At 34.4% G+C, this 17008-nt stretch overlaps 1 non-coding gene across 1 annotated transcript; it reads left to right on the top strand.

The window, feature by feature from the left end:
• Positions 1-3058: 3058 nt before the first annotated feature.
• On the top strand, positions 3059-3165 carry LOC133073138 (U6 spliceosomal RNA). The gene has a single exon (XR_009696848.1). It is a non-coding gene; the product is annotated as a U6 spliceosomal RNA (small nuclear RNA).
• Positions 3166-17008: the final 13843 nt, after the last annotated feature.

Raw genomic sequence — 17008 nt, 5'->3', positions numbered from 1 at the left:
TAGAGCTGATCAGTTCCCATAATAGGAAAAAAAAAAAGTAATGATACCTAATCATCAAAGTTTATATAATTACCATAATAGCAAGAAAGGTATGGCAGTCCTGATCCTTCAATCTGTAAGAAGCTATTGTGATGACTAATAGATCATGTTTTTCCCAGTAGTAAGAGAGATGAGCTGCCAACTATTGTTTGACTTGTGCAAGCAGAAAGAAATAATTAAAAAAAAATATGTAACTAGAAAAATATCCAAGTAAATAAATAAATAAAAGACCTACCACAACAGAAAATCATAATTTTTGCCCAATTTCTACATTTGAGCCAAATTACAAACTCAGAACTTATTATTCTCACAGTAATATGGGTTATTTTGAAGAGCTTCATAGTCTTAGTTCAGAATTGTATACATATATACTATTCCCACAAAATGTTTCCCAAAAGAGCTAGAATATAGATATCATGAGAATGTAGAAACTCAACCTTCGAGAGTTGTGCCCTACAAGGTTTGTGCTGAGACTTGCCTGTGAATCTGACATACCTTGATGTACCTCAGTTAAGGTGGAGTTTTATTATTATAAAGGCCAGGTAATAAACTAAGTTCTGTCCCAAATTCATTTCACAGTGATGTCAATGGGATGGTGGATTCATCCGGTGGTCATTTTCCCAGCTCATAAGTATGTAATTGGGAGGGTTATACTAAGAGGCAGACAGAACTTGCATTGCATCTCTAGTCTGTGGAATAGGAGCTATTAGGATAGTAAAATATTTCAACTGAATGTCCTTAAAATTTCTCTCTTCTTCACCTTCACTCAAGATATTAAATCAGAAGCAAAAGTCAGGAGGAATTATAAAGATTGGTGCCATCCTCAAAGAATTACAAGTGTGGTTATCTTTATCATATTAATTAATTCACCTACTGCATCCTGGAAGAAATCAGATTGATTTGGATAATAACAGATTACCCTGAACTAACTTTAGTATTAGCTCCAATTACAGTTGCTTTGCCAGATGTAATATTTCTGTGTGTTAATATAGCATCTTGCACCTGGTTTATTTGATCTAACCATAAAATATGATCTGAAGCAGCTTGCTTTTATATGAGAGGGACAGCAGTACACACTGTTTGCCTTTGTCAAAGGCTTGTGTTAATCCTTCTTCTTGCTATCACTGTATTGTGTAAAGAACTTAGTTTGATGTTTTGTATAATATTCTGCGGATCAAATATGTCCATGATTATAGGCTAATTTAACTTGATAGACAAGAAATGCTGAGTTCTCTGAGTCTTTGCTAATGAGATAATGTCAGAGTATAGAAGCTAAACGCTAGAAAGATCTATGGGCCTACTGTATCAGTGAATATTTTAGGGATCAAGTGATCAGGAGCATGACATGGTAAATGACAAGTTACTATATCCTGAATATCCTGACATTGAAAAAGAGACATAGTGCTTTTGGACCTCTTTGAGTTTTGGAGAAGTATATTTTCTAATTGAGAATCCTTCTGTGACCTATTTATTCTATGACTGAAGGCTACAGATCTTGAATGAAACTGTAAACAAGTCAGGGCTCTGCAACAGGTCCAGAGTGCATTGTAAATTTCTCTGCCACTTGACAGATCTGATAGAGCTACAGGTATCCTTGGAAGACAGGGATAGGTTGATAAGAATTCTACAAGGGTCTGTGATCAAACACTATAGGAAATGGCAGTATGGACCGCTAGTGTTCTTGAAAAGAAATAGTAAGATGGTAAATCTATGCTATATCAATAGTTGCAATTCACATATAGTCCAAATATTCCTGTTGAGAAGCAAACATTATAGGCTGGATTGAAGAAAAATGTAGCTATGTACTGCTTACAATAAACACACTTCAAATCACACCAATAAGTCTAAAACAAAAAGGATAGAGACAGATTTATTAGGCTAACAGCTAACAGTAAAAGTATAGTAATACTAAAGTAGATTTTATAGCAAAAAATATCATAGATATTAAGGATTCCTCTTTAATAATGAAGACACCAATTTTTAAAGATAACATAGTTCCAAATGCTTATATACCTAATAACAATGCTGCAAAATACACTAAGTAAAAACTGATGCAACAGCAAAGAATAAGGGAGCAAATATGCAATATAGCTGGAGATATAAACAACCTACTCTAAATAGGTGATAGAATAAGTAAATAATCAGTAAGGATAGAGAGACTTGAAACACTCTATTAACTTGAATTAATTGGCATTAATAGAACTGTCATTTCAAATAGATTGTACATTCTTTCTCAATTGCACACAGAATATCTATCAGAAAATCTATATTTGGGCCCATAAGATAGTGTATATTATTTTAAAATAATTTAAATAATAAAACATATTGTGTGATCATAATGGAATTAACTTAAAAAGCAATAACAAAGATAGTTTGGAAAACTATCCCAAACTTGAAAAATTAAAAAACATACTACTTAATACATAAGGGCCAAAGAAGAATTCAAAGAGGATATTAGAAAATATTTCTAACTAAATTAAAATTAAAATATGTAATATAAAAATTTGTGGGCTATAGCTAAAGTATTATTTGAGGAAATTTTATAGTGCCAAATGTAGAAGAAAAGGAAGGTCTCATTATAGTGACTTTAGCTTCTGTCTTAAAAGGCCAGAAAAGGAAGAGATGGTTAAACAAAGTGAATGGAAAGAGATGAAGATGAGTGTAGAAAACAAATAACTGGAATACAAAATAACAGAGAAAAGTCAGTGAAACCAAAAATTGTTTCTTTGAAAAGATCAATAATCTTGATGAAGTTTCAGTCAGGTAAGTAGACTCATAAAGGAGAAAAATTGGGAGGGTGCACAAAGTACCAATATTACCTCAGAAATGGGGATGGTGACATCACTACAGACTTCAGAGGTGTTAAAAGACTAATAAGGGAATGTTAGCAATGCCTTTTTGCCAATAAACTTGACAATTTAGATGAAATTGACAAATTGCTAGAAATATACAAATTAAGAAAGCTCTCTGGAGAATCTATAACCTAAATTAGCCCCATGTCTATTTAAGAAGTGAATCGGTGCTAGCTTCGGCAGCACATATACTAAAATTGGAGCGATACAGAGAAGATTAGCATGGCCCCTGCGCAAGGATGACACGCAAATTCGTGAAGCGTTCCATATTTTTAAAAAAAAAGAAAAAAAAAAAGAAGTGAATCGGAAGTTAAAACTCATTGCCTGAAGAAAATTGTCACCTCAGATGGCTTTTGGCTTTTACTGGGGAATTCTACATTTAATAAAATTTTATTAAATCAAACCAAAAATTTCCAGAAGTGGGAAAAAGAAACCCAACAACTTCATTTGTTGAAAAACTTTTTTTTTTTTTTTATGGCCTGTTCTTATTTAGAAGTTAATATTCTGTGACTCAATAGATTTCTTATTTGTTTGATCTAGGTTTAGTTGTGTTTATTTCATGTTTAACTAAAAATATCATGCTTATACATGTAAAGAATCTGCCTGCAACTGAACCATCCCGGTTCGATTCCTGGGTCAGGAAGATCTGCTGGAGAAGGGATAGGCTACCCACTCCAATATTTTGGGATTTACCTTGTTGCTCAGCTGGTGAAGAATCCACCCACAATGCGGGAGAGACCTGAGTTTGATCCCTGGGCTGGGAAGATTCTCTGAAGAAGGGAAAGGCTACCCACTCCAGTATTCTAGCCTGGAGAATTCCATGGACTATATAGTCCCTGGGGTCCCAAAGAGTTGGACGCGACTGAGTGACTTTCACTTTACTTTACTTCATACATGTGGAAACAGATTTATGTAAATACATAGAAACATGTAATCTGGTTATCAAAAGACAGTTATGATATTATTCTATTACAAAAATGATATTTCATAGGGGAAGAGAAGAATCAATGAAATGAAAGAAGTTTATGAAAAACCAAGACAATATTTATACTAATAGGAAAAAAACTATTCAAATATTGGCAAGACATTTATGGAGAAATCGTTTATGTTTTTGTTGACTGTCCGTAGAGAAGAGGTATAGACATGGATATTTACATTGTATACATGGATAAGAAGATTCAACATTTTTATAATGTTAATTCTCTTTAAAATCATATACTGAGTCAATGCAGTTCCAATCAAAATTAAATATTTTTAGAATCTTGATGAACTTATTCTAAACTACATGTGAAAAAATAAGAGGTGCTTAAATACATAAATTTAAAATGACATTTATCTTTGTCAAGTAGCAAAGATTGCTTTTTCCTTTTTTTTTTAAAAACATGATATTCAATGTGGGTGGTATCTACAGTGTGACAGATACTTTTAATACTACTGGAGTGTAAGCTGTTATCACCATTTTGGAAATAGCCTATGAAAATCCTTCTAATGTCTTTGAATGGCTAATGTTTCATTAATTTAAAGACTGTGTAAAACATATAACTAAGGTATGAAACATAATGATAAAATATACACCCATAAACAAGTACTCAGTTTTAGAACTAATCTACTATTTCTAATGTCCTAGGTACTGATATGATATGCCTATATTGCATCCTCTTGTCCTCATGCTATTTCCTTCAAAAATAATTTAAATTTTGGATTTTTCTGTTATGTATTTTTATTTATTTATTTATTTTTTGTCATTGAGTTTCACATATTTTATTTATTTATTTATTTTTTATTTATTTATTTTTTTTATTAGTTGGAGGCTAATTACTTCACAACATTTCAGTGGGTTTTGTCATACATTGATATGAATCAGCCATAGATTTACACGTATTCCCCATCCCGATCCCCCCTCCCACCTCCCTCTCTACCCGATTCCTCTGGGTCTTCCCAGTGCACCAGGCCCGAGCACTTGTCTCATGCATCCCACCTGGGCTGGTGATCTGTTTCACCATAGATAATATACATGCTGTTCTTTCGAAACATCCCACCCTCACCTTCTCCCACAGAGTTCAAAAGTCTGTTCTGTACTTCTGTGTCTCTTTTTCTGTTTTGCCTATAGGGTTATTGTTACCATCTTTCTAAATTCCATACATATGTATTAGTATGCTGTAATGTTACAGCATGTTATATATTTTTAAATGAAGTTTTAACAAAACAGAAATATATTTTGAAATATATGTTACTTATTTTACTGTTTTTATGGGAAACCCTATACAGGATGAGGCCATAATGAGAGATATTAAGAGAAAGATTGACTCTTTAAATTCTTTAAATGTTTAAATTTTTGTAGTGAATTGAATGATGGACCCCTAAAAGATATATCTACATTTCAATTTCCAGTATCTGCAAATGTTACCTTGTTTGAAAAAAACATCTCAGCAGATGTAATTAAGGATCTAGAGATGAGAGAGACCACCCTAGATTATCTGTGTGGGCCCCGAATCCAGTGCCAAGGGTTTTAGTAAAAGTCAAACAGAGGGAGACTCCACGCAGAAGAGAGGCCATGTGACCACCAAAACAGACTGGAATGATGAGGTCACAGAGAAATCCCTGGAGCCAACAGAATATGGAAGAGGAAGAAAATGAATTATCTCTTAAAGCCTCTGGAGGGAGCATTGCCTTGCTGAATTTCAGATTTCTAGCCTTCAGGACTGTGAGAGAATAAATTTCAATTGTTTTAAACCATCACATTTGTGGTAATTTGTCCCTGCAGTGTCAGAAAACTAAGTACAGTGTTTCAAAGTAGTTTAAAACATTTTTTTCCATATATATACCTTTTTGTCCAAAGTTTCTATAATCAATCTGCTTACAATAATTTTGATAACAACATAGAGTAATAAAAATTTTAAAAGACATTTAAGAGGATTCCATAATAGCAAATATAGCATGCTAGGGTACTTTTTCTTCTACCTGTGGTTTGGAATGTGAAACTATGACTGCTCAAAAATTAGAAAGACAATCTGAAGCTCTTCTGGAGATTAACACAGCTCTTAGCTGTAAGGGAAATCATATAATTCTTTTTCTTCAAGCAAATTCCGGTAAGAAATCAGAATAGTTTTAGTACAATAAAGAACACAAAGGCAGATTATGTAACAGTAAATGGAAGTTGAAATACCTGCGGAAAGCGGACTAAAGACTTGATGCTAACCTGGGCTGAGATACAACAGGCTTATCTTGATTTTAAGAAAGACTTAGAGCAGGTTTTACTCAAGCCTGACTTAATCTCAAAATTAAATTATAGTGATTAAGAATACTTGAAAAAAACTATGAAAGAAGCCTAACTTTAGCTAGCTTATACTTTTTTTCTAAATTGTTTTACTAATATTTAAGTACATGTTCAGATACTGTACTGTAATTCGCTGTTCTAATAGAAAATTTCCTTTCTATAGGAAAAGCCCAAGTGAAGTGGAAAGATTTGAAAGCTGAAACTAAAACCAAGGCGTCTCCATGCATTTGTTGGCTGCAAACCAAAATCTAGATCAGTATATCTATGAAGTAATAGTCTCTGGAATGCTGGCTTTACAACTTCAAATCTGTTGGTAAACATCACCAAATGTTAACTAAGGAAAGTGGGATGTGTTCACTGTCCTCTGGATGGCAAGAATATAGGAAGACAGGGACTCTCACTTATTTTAAAACTACATTCCTTTCATAAATTGCATGTAAATGTGATTTTGATTAAAAGTTTTATGAAAGAAAAGATACAGGCAATTTTCTTAACTTGGCATTCATTTAACTCATGAAAAATTCATGAAATTGTAATAAGCAAATTCTAGGGTAGATTAAGTTGATTCATTTCTAGATATCCTCAATTCAAAAATCTTTTCATGTGAAATATGAAATACTTCATATGAAATACTTTTCTTATACTTTCATATTCTCTTGAAAATTAAGCTAAAGTACCTTAATTTAGAGGTGTGTTAAGTATGACTGAGGCCATATATTTTTTTTCAGATGACTATTCTTGGCACTTGTTTTTGTATAAGACATCTTACTATACATAAGCTAAAGAATACATGGTGGAAACATTTCAATTATGTATGTTTTTCCTTATTGAGTTTTATATTCAGGTTCCATTTGTTTGTACAGGTATTGAATAGAACCTAATTAAAGGAAAGATTTAAATATTTCACTTCATATCAGATTTTCATATCATGCCTCCTCCTTGATGGCAATACCCGCCAGATGGGAATGTACATGTGTAATCTGGAAATTAGCTATCATTACTATCCCTAAAAGTTTAAATCTCTTTGTATGCATTTTCTTTTCCCACATCTCTGAAAATCCCAAGAGGAACTTTACGTCACTTAGGTCCCTTCTGGCTCTTATTTTTCTACTTCCACTTAATTAGTTTAGTGTATGGATTATCTTCCTTTTCCCCATATGTAGTTCTTGTTAGACCTCACATGGACCCAGATGTCAACCTCAGACCACTTTCTTAATTTTCACAGATATAATCTCTTTCACTTAAAACTGTGCTTGTGTGTAGTCCTATGCATGGTTCAGTGGAGGGAAAGAGGGAGGTATCATATCTCAGAAACAGAAACAACTTAGAAATAAGAATTGAACATCCTGTCCACAGTAGTGGGAACCCTTTTTTCCCACCATTCTAATTGCCTAGTGCCATGTAACCAGTTTCTTGCTCTGACTTTTTTTTTTTCCTTTCTCAGTTCTTTTCTTCTTCAACCCTTCCAAGCCAACCAAGTAGAAGCTTGCATATTCATGTATGGACCTAAGGCAATGGCTTAATTTGGAGGCTCTAAACTTAGGAGTTTGGTAAAGCCATTGGACTGGCAAAAGAACAAATCGATAGAAAATAGGCTATAACTGAGGAAAATCCAGCATTTCAAAGTAGAAAAGAGAGTGGTATTAGGAAAGGACATAGAAAAAAGTAAACATTGGTGTTGGAGGAAACCCAGTGGAGTGTGCAACCTTAGAAATCAATTTATAAAATCATTCTGAAAAGGAAGAAATTATCAGCCATATCAAATGGTGGTGGAATTAAACGAGAATACAATTTAAATTTGACACTCTAAGAAGACAAGGAAAAGGTCATTGATAACCATGTCAAGAGCAGTTGTAGTAAAATGTTTTGAATAAAACTTCAGGATTAGTCAGAGGAGAAATTTGGAAGTAAGAAATTAGAGATAAAACATATGGGCCTTTACAAGTTCTATTTTAATGCAATTTTTTTAATGCAATTTTAATTAGATTTTATTTCAACTAAAGAGAGAGATGGGATATAGGGGACTTTATTATATTAAGATAGAGAAATTTCAGGATGATTATTGGTTGATGGTAATGATAAATCAGAGGAGAAAAAATTATGATACAAATAAAAGAAAAATTAAATAAGAGATGTGAGCTATAGAAAGGGTTGAATTTAGATAGAAGCTGAGAGAGTTCATCTCTTTTGATTAGAGGCAGAATACAGCAGTAGATCAACACAAATCTCTAGATTGTGATATGGAGTATTTTTTGTTTTATTATCTACATTTTCTTAGTGAAATAAGAGCATATATTATTTATTGAGCCAAGAGATGGGAGATAGTATACTTCCCAAAGTGCTTGCTTTAGTACAAATTGTAGCAATGTATGTAGTAGCAAATTATCTGAATATCATCCTCAACAGTGTTAGGCTTCAAAATTTAGGCAAAAGTGTAAATTTAATTGCTTTCAATTAAATTACAATTGCAAAATTGTAAATTTAATTGCTTTCAATTAAATTTGCATGTCTTTGCTGATCTGAAAGTGAACTTTAAAATAATTATATCCTTATAAAAAAATAAAGAAGAGACTAAACATAGAAAAGGATCAGTTTTACTGAAGGTATGACTTATCCGGGGTTTCCCAGGTGGTGCAGTGGTAAAGAATCCACCTGCCAGTGAAGGAGATGCAAGACACATATTCAGTCCCTGGGTTGGGAAGGTCCCCTGGAGTAGGAAATTGAAATCCACTCCAGTATCCCTGCCTGGAAAATTCCAAGGACAGAGGAGCCTGGCGGGCTACAGACCATGGAATCACAAAGTGTCGGACACGGCTGAGTGCGCGTGCACACACACATGACTTCTCAAGAAATTTGTGTTTGTTTTAAAATCTTTGCATTATTCGTAACTGTGCTTTGGAATAGAATCCAAGATTCAAGAATGACTGGATCTTACTCAAGACGTACCTCATTCAAGAAATTCAGGGTAAATAGCCCCATGGAAACAATCAACATCAGGATAAGAGTCTATGCAATCTGCCCTGATAAATGAACTTTTAGGACAATATTTCTGGTTTCCTTTTTTCAGTTAATAAAAATACATACATAGTATTATGATATGTTCTATCGCCACTCCATAAAATTAAAAGTCTAATAAAACTATTAGGCCAGATAACAACATACAAAACTCGCAACTAGTTTTCCAATACACAGTTATGGAAAATGGATTTATTTACCCTCTCATTTTTGTGTCACGTTGCTTTCCATAGCCATTGAGAAAAAGATCAGTAAAAGAGGGAAAATTAAAGCTGAATAAATGTGGAAGTTTCTTTCCACTTCTGTCACTATTTATTGGTTTAGTAAAGGATTTCCATCGTGATTTAAGATCAATTTCCTGAAGATTAAGCTATAAAATTTAGACTACATGAACACTACCAGAGGTTAAATTTCTCATGGATAGGTGGTTAGCTGAGGCATATTTAGCCAAAGATCCAGTCTGTGAGTTTGAAATTAAGTGTGGTTTGCCAGAGAAAATATTGCTGGAAGTAGCTTTGCCAAAATATTTTTGGACTTAAAGTTAAGGTGTCTTCTCCTTAAAGATACAGTTACTTAGGTAGTATATAAACTGCAGTTCAACATTTTAGGGTTCAATTGTGATTTATTTCCCACATACTTCCCTAGGCTGAAAGGATTGTTTAACCTTTGCATTGAGTTAAAGGGATTTAAATATAATAACTAAGAACATAGTCAAATTTATTAGAAATGCATTAATAATGTATATATTCTTTTTCAATATCCATGAAATAATTTTCCATAATACTTTTTTAAAAAGCAGAACACATGCACATACACATATATACATATAATGTAAATCTCTCTCTCTGTATATATATATATAAATATATATAGTGTGTGTGTGTAAACCTATATATACATGTGAAAACTGATAGTCACTCATTAGTTTCCAACTCTTTGCTATCCCATGGACTATTACTAGTCAGGCTTCTCTGTCCATGGGATTCTCCAGGCAAAAATACTGGAGTGAGTAGCCATTCCCTTCTTCAGGGGACCTTCTGACCCAGGGATAGAAGCTGGGTCTCCCGCACTGCTGGCAGATTCTTTATCCTCTGAGCCACCCAGGTTCGATCCCCTGGAGAAAGGAATAGCTACCTATTCCAGTATTCTTGCCTGGAGAATTTCATGGGCAGAGGAGCCTGATGGGCTACAGTCCATGGGGACACAAAGAGTTGTATATGACTGAGAAAATAACTTTTTCACTTTCATATACATATATATACATGTGTGTATTTGTGTGTGTGGTGTATTTTACTGCTTCCCAAATTAGTCTTAGAACTTTTGCTTGGGAGTTAATGTTATTAATTAATAGGATTCTTAATTTGATTTTTTTTCTATATTTGTAACTTTTCAGTCTCCATGACTTCTCCTCTATTTTGACACTCTATTGAACCAATTACTAAGCCTTATCAATTAATCTTTTCTGATACTTTCTATTTAATTATTTCTATCTATTCTTTTATCCATTTTGATCCAAGTCCATTGTACTTTATATCTAGATTACCAAAATTGCCTCCTATAGTCCTCTTTCCCCTTTTTCTTGGTCATAGAGCCATAATTCTTTCCCTGAGCTTCTTCGTGGTTACATGTGCCATATCACTGGTGAACAGACAATGCAATGTAAATGGGAGTAGCATGTATCACCTATAGCTGACATTCTGCTTTGTTATACTGTATGGATGCTTTGTGATGGGAAAACATATTTTAAAGCTTAACTTTGAATATAAAACTTTATTATGATTCAGTGGTAACTTGTTTTGATTATCTCATTAAATATGTGTGTATGTGTGTGTGTGTGTGTGTGTGTGTTTTAATCAACTTTGGATTTCTTTTTCCAGAGAATCCTCTAATGTAGATTCTGTGTACATATACCAGGCACCTTCACATAATTAAAATTTTGTGTAAAAGCAAAAATCTAACATTAACAGAAAGTAAACAATATTGCCATTTATTTTGTTTCTTAGATTTCAGCTAGTTTCAGTTCTTTGTTTCAGGATAATTTTTTCTTCATTTTTCCATAGTAGAGGCTGTATCTGAGGGGTGGAAACAGATAAACCACACAATGCTTTCACGATGTGATTTCCTAGATACTATATGATAGAAGCCCTAAGGTAAAATCAGATTGTCCCTAGTTGTCTGTTTCTAAAGTAATAAACACTTATCGTAACAACTTGGAGGAAGTGTATCAGATAGTATGGCTACAGATAACATATGTTTTAGAGTTCTCAGAGGCACTTTTTAGGTTAGTAATGCCTTTTTTTAATAATGAGTTCATTCTAAAGTGAACCAATTCTATTCTAGAAACTCTTCTGTCATATTTATAAATGATATTACAGAAAATCAATCTGTATTTGGTAGCCACTAAGATTGTCCCAGTAGGAAATGGTCTTATTCTTTTTCTGAAGTGAATCAATTTCATTCTGCATCTTCCTTAGCCACCCCTTGGAGACTTTCCCACAGTCTTCAGTTCAGTTCAGTTCAGTCGCTCAGTCGTGTCCAACTCTTTGTGACCCCATGAACCACAGCACACCAGGCCTCCCTGTCCATCACCAACTCCCGGAGTCCATCCAAACCCATGTCTCATTGTGTCCGTGATACCATCCAACCATCTCGTCCTCTGTCGTCCCCTTCTCTTCCTGCCCTCAATCTTTCCCAGCATCAGGGTCTTTTCAAATGAGTGAGCTCTCTGCATCAGGTGGCCAAAGTATTGGAGTTTCAGCTTCAGCATCAGTCCTTCCAATGAACACCGAGGACTGATCTCCTTTAGGACGGACTGGTTGGATCTCCTTGAAGTCCAAGGGACTCTCAAGAGTCTTCTCCAGCACCATAGTTCAGAAGCATCAATTCTTCGGTGCACAGCTTTCTTTATAGTCCAACTCTCACATCTATACATGACTACTGGAAAAAACATAGCCTTGACTAGACAGACTTTGTTGGCAAAGTAATGTCTCTGCTTTTTAATATGCTGTCTAGGTTGGTCATAACTTTCCTTCTAAGGAGTAAGCATCTTTTAATTTCATGGCTGCAATCACCATCTGCAGTGATTTTGGAGCCCAGAAAAATAAAGTCAGCCACTGTTTCCACTGTTTCCCCATCTATTTGCCATGAAGTGATCGGACCGGGTGCCATAATCTTAGTTTTTTGAATGTGGAGCTTTAAGCCAACTTTTTCACTCTCTTCTTTCACTTTCATCAAGAGGCTCTTTAGTTCTTCTTCACTTTCTGCAATAAGGGTTTTGTCATCTGCATACATGAGGTTGTTGATATTTCTCCCGGCAATCTTGATTCCAGCTTGTGCTTCTTCCAGCCCAGTGTTTCTCATGATATAAGTTAAAGAAGTTAAATAAGCCGGGTGACAATATACAGCCTTGACATACTCCTTTTCCTATTTGGAAGCAGTCTGTTATTCCATGTCCAGTTCTAACTGTTGCTTCCTGACCTGTATACTGGTTTCTTAAGAGGCAGGTCAGGTGGTCTGGTATCCCCATCTCTTTAAGAATTTTCCACAGTTTATTGTGACCCACACAGTCAAAGGCTTTGGCATAGTCAATAAAGCAGAAATAGATGTTTTTTCTGGAACTCTCTTGCTGTTTCAATGATCCAGCAGATGTTGGCAATTTGATCTCTGGTTCCTCTACTTTTTCTACAACCAGCTTGAACATCTAGAAGTTCATGGTTCACATATTGCTGAAGCCTGGCTTGGAGAATTTTGAGCATTACTTTACTAGTGTGTGAGATGAGTGCAATTGTGAGGTAGTTTGAGCATTCTTTGGCATTATCTTTCTTTGGAATTGGAAAGAAAACTGACCTTTTCCAGTCCTGTGTCCACCGCTGAGTTTTCCAAATTTGCTGGCATATTGAATGTAGCACTTTCACGGCATCATCTTTTAGAATTTGAAATAGCTCAGCTGGTATTCTATCTCCTCCACTAGCTTTTTTCTTTTCTTTTTTTTTTATGATTTTTTTTTTTATTAGTTGGGGGCTAATTACTTCACAACATTTCAGTGGGTTTTGTCATACATTGATATGAATCAGCCATAGATTTACACGTATTCCCCATCCCGATCCCCCCTCCCACCTCCCTCTCTACCCGATTCCTCTGGGTCTTCCCAGTGCACCAGGCCCGAGCACTTGTCTCATGCATCCCACCTGGGCTGGTGATCTGTTTCACCATAGATAATATACATGCTGTTCTTTCGAAACATCCCACCCTCACCTTCTCCCACAGAGTTCAAAAGTCTGTTCTGTACTTCTGTGTCTCTTTTTCTGTTTTGCCTATAGGGTTATTGTTACCATCTTTCTAAATTCCATATATATGTGTTAGTATGCTGTAATGTTCTTTATCTTTCTGGCTTACTTCACTCTGTATAATGGGCTCCAGTTTCATCCATCTCATTAGAACTGATTCAAATGAATTCTTTTTAAAGGCTGAGTAATATTCCATGGTGTATATGTACCACAGCTTCCTTATCCATTCATCTGCTGATGGGTTGCTTCCATAGTGATGCTTCCTAAGGCCCACCTGACTTCACATTCCAGGATGTCCAGCTCTAGGTGAGTGTGAATGATCACACCTTCGTGATTATCTGGGTTGTGAAGATCTTTTTTGTACAGTTCTTCTGTTTATTCTTGCTACCTCTTCTTAATATCTTCTGCTTCTGTTAGGTCCATACCATTTCTGTCCTTTATTGAGCCCATCTTTGCATGAAATATTTCCTTGGTATCTCTAACTTTCTTGAAGAGATCTCTAATCTTTCCTATTCTATAGTTTTCCTCTATTTCTTTGCATTGATTGCTGAGGAAGGCTTTCTTATCTCTCCTTGCTGTTCTTTGGAACTCTGCATTCAAATGGGTCTTATGCTTCTTTAAATAGAGTGCTCATGAACCTTGACTTGTTCCATAGTCTTGGAACAAACCAGTTATTCTGGAATAGCAATTACAGTAGGGTGATGAATTGTCATTTAAAGGTGATGCCTTTAAACCTCACCTCAATCATTACCTCCTTTAGGTATGGTCACTGCATATGCTATTTTGTAATATAATTATTTCATGTCATAATATTATGTCACAATTATAAGTATTTTAAAAATCCTTAAGATATCTTTAGAGCAAGTTTTGTGTCTTATTACTTTTGTATTCCTTAGATACAGATATTCTAGAGCACTTCTTCACATCTCTTAGTGCTCCAAAATTACCTATTGAATGAATAAGTGAATGAATGAGTGTGAGGAAATTAAGAAAACTTGGAGTCTGTTGAGCTCAAATAATTAAATAAGTGTCCTTAGGTAAGTACTATCCTTGCTCTTGCAAAGGATAACCCCATACTAACATTTTCTTCATCAAAAAGTGTTCAGATTAAAGAAATATGATGTGATTTGCTTTTATTTTCCAGTTTAATCTTTCCATCTTCTTTAAGAAATTAAGGCTGAAGATGTTAAAAGCACATAGGGATTTTGTAGGGGAATGTTTTCTGTTTCTCGATAATAAATGTATTTGAATTTTGAAATATTTCCAATAACAGAAATCCTCTGGAAACTATTTTTCCAGGTTAAAAACTGTTGGCATTTATTTTACTGAAGGTATATTTTCATGTAGTTAGTTCTGCTGCTGCTGCTACTGCTGCTAAGTCGCTTCAGTCATGTCCGACTCTGTGCAACCCCATAGACGGCAGCCCACCAGGCTCCACCGTCCCTGGGATTCTCCAGGCAAGAACACTGGAGTGGGTTGCCATTTCCTTCTCCAATGCATAAAAGTGAAAAGTGAAAGTGAAGTCACTCAGTTGTGTCCGACTCTTCACGACCCCATGGACTGCAGCCTACCAGGCTCCTCTGTTCATGGGATTTTCCAGGCAACTGGAGTGGGGTGCCATCGCCTTCTCTGGTAGTTAGCTCTAGCCATTGACAAAACAGAATTGGCTAAAAAATACATGCAATAAGAGCACTGCAAACATTTTAGTGAAACTATTCTACAGATGAGAGAAGAAGCTAGTCTCATAAAATGGTATTAAATACACACTTAAGATTCTCATTTGGTATGGAGTACATTTATTTTAAAACTTGTTTAATGAAGAATAAATATTAATTTCCTATGTTCTTCTGTCATGTTAATGGAGTTTCTTTCAGAAACATGTGTTTCTAAAACAGATTTTCGAGAAAAAAAAATTTATTCAACAGATTTTACATTCAGTAAGTCAGAACTCATAAACCAGTGACTGTATCCTACACACATGTGAGATGGCTCCTGTAAATATAGTATTTATTAGGTTTCTCCTTATGTTTACTTCAATCACATTTTAGCCATTTAATTTTTTTCTTTTAAATCTATATTGAAAACCATGACATCTGTATTTAAGCAAAACTATGTCTCTAAGTGTCATGAAGTATATATATATCCTACATAGCTTTAAACGTTCCATAGTTTTAATTGTTTTTTCATAAACGTTTAAACTACAGAATTTTTCTTCAATAATTTCTTGAGCAAGCCTCACAAATATAAATATCTTGTTTGTGTAAGTTGCTATATGCTTATAAAATTATAATATATCTAAAAACAATTCATAAAAATACTTCAAGACCTTTGAAATTAGTATTTATGTTTTGTGTATATACTAAAACTTTCATTTTAATGGAAAATTAAAAACAAAATAAATGTAAAAGCAAAAATAATGTATGTAGCCTTTATATGTGTTATGTAAACCTTAAATACTTCTGGGAGGTAATATAAAATTTCTTTTCACTACTTAATGAGAAAGATGTTGAAGTCTTAAATGAATTTAACAATTTTAAATGTCTTCTTCAATATAAAAATTGGGAGGTGTTAAATTTAAGATTTAGTCCAAATACGTCTATATATTCCATGTTGTTTATGCTGCATCATGTTGCCTCATTCGTATTGCTACTGAAAATAAGTTTTTAAAATTAAAGTTCATTTATCAAGGGTAAAGAAACAGAATTGAAGTTCCAGATTCTACAGATTATATCCTAAAGTTAGATTGCATGAATTGGTTCGCCTATTAATTATTTTTAACCTTCTAATTAAGCTTTATGTTAATTCAAAAATCAATATAAATGTTGAGCACTTAGCTACAGTTAACACTGGTGAGGTTCAGCTCTGCCAACCACTAGGCCGTTTGCATACAATAGAAAAAGAACTATCATGATTCCCATATACAGATGAGGAAAATAAGATAGTAAAAGGTTATTTAGCTTCCTCAAATTTATGTAGTGGTACAGTCTGATTTACCTAACATCATGTAGCATATCCTCATCCAGTTACAGTGAGTTGATTTTATAAATCAGGCTTTCAGTAAATAATTCATGTGCAAAAGATGCATGAGACAGTTTATTGATGAGACAAAATTTTTAATGGAAAAAGAACAGTGAAATGTATAATTTGAGAGCAGGTAATCCTCAAGTTTGGTTAAATATCCATGTTATATTTGTGTAATAGAATATGTGTGTTGTTGTTGTTGGTCAATTGCTAAGTTGTGTCTGACTGTCACTCCATGGCGTGACTCTCGGCAGCAGGCCTGGCTCCTCTGTCTTACACTGTTTCCCAGAGTTTGTTCAAATGCATGTCCATTGAGCTGGTGATGCTATCTAAACATCTCATCCTCTGCCACTCCCTGCTCCTTTTGCCTTTAATCTTTCCCAGCATCAGGTATTTTCCAGTAAGTTGACTTCTCATCAGGTAACCAAAGTATTGAATCTTTGGTTTCAGCATCAGTCCTTTTAATGAATAATTCAGGGTTAATTTCCTTTAGGATTGACTGGTTTGATTTCCTTGCT

This window comes from Dama dama, chromosome 18, assembly GCF_033118175.1.
Source record: "Dama dama isolate Ldn47 chromosome 18, ASM3311817v1, whole genome shotgun sequence".
Lineage (NCBI taxonomy): Eukaryota > Metazoa > Chordata > Mammalia > Artiodactyla > Cervidae > Dama > Dama dama.
The sequence above is the reverse complement of the archived record's forward strand: the minus strand, read 5'-3'. Positions and strand labels throughout refer to the sequence as shown.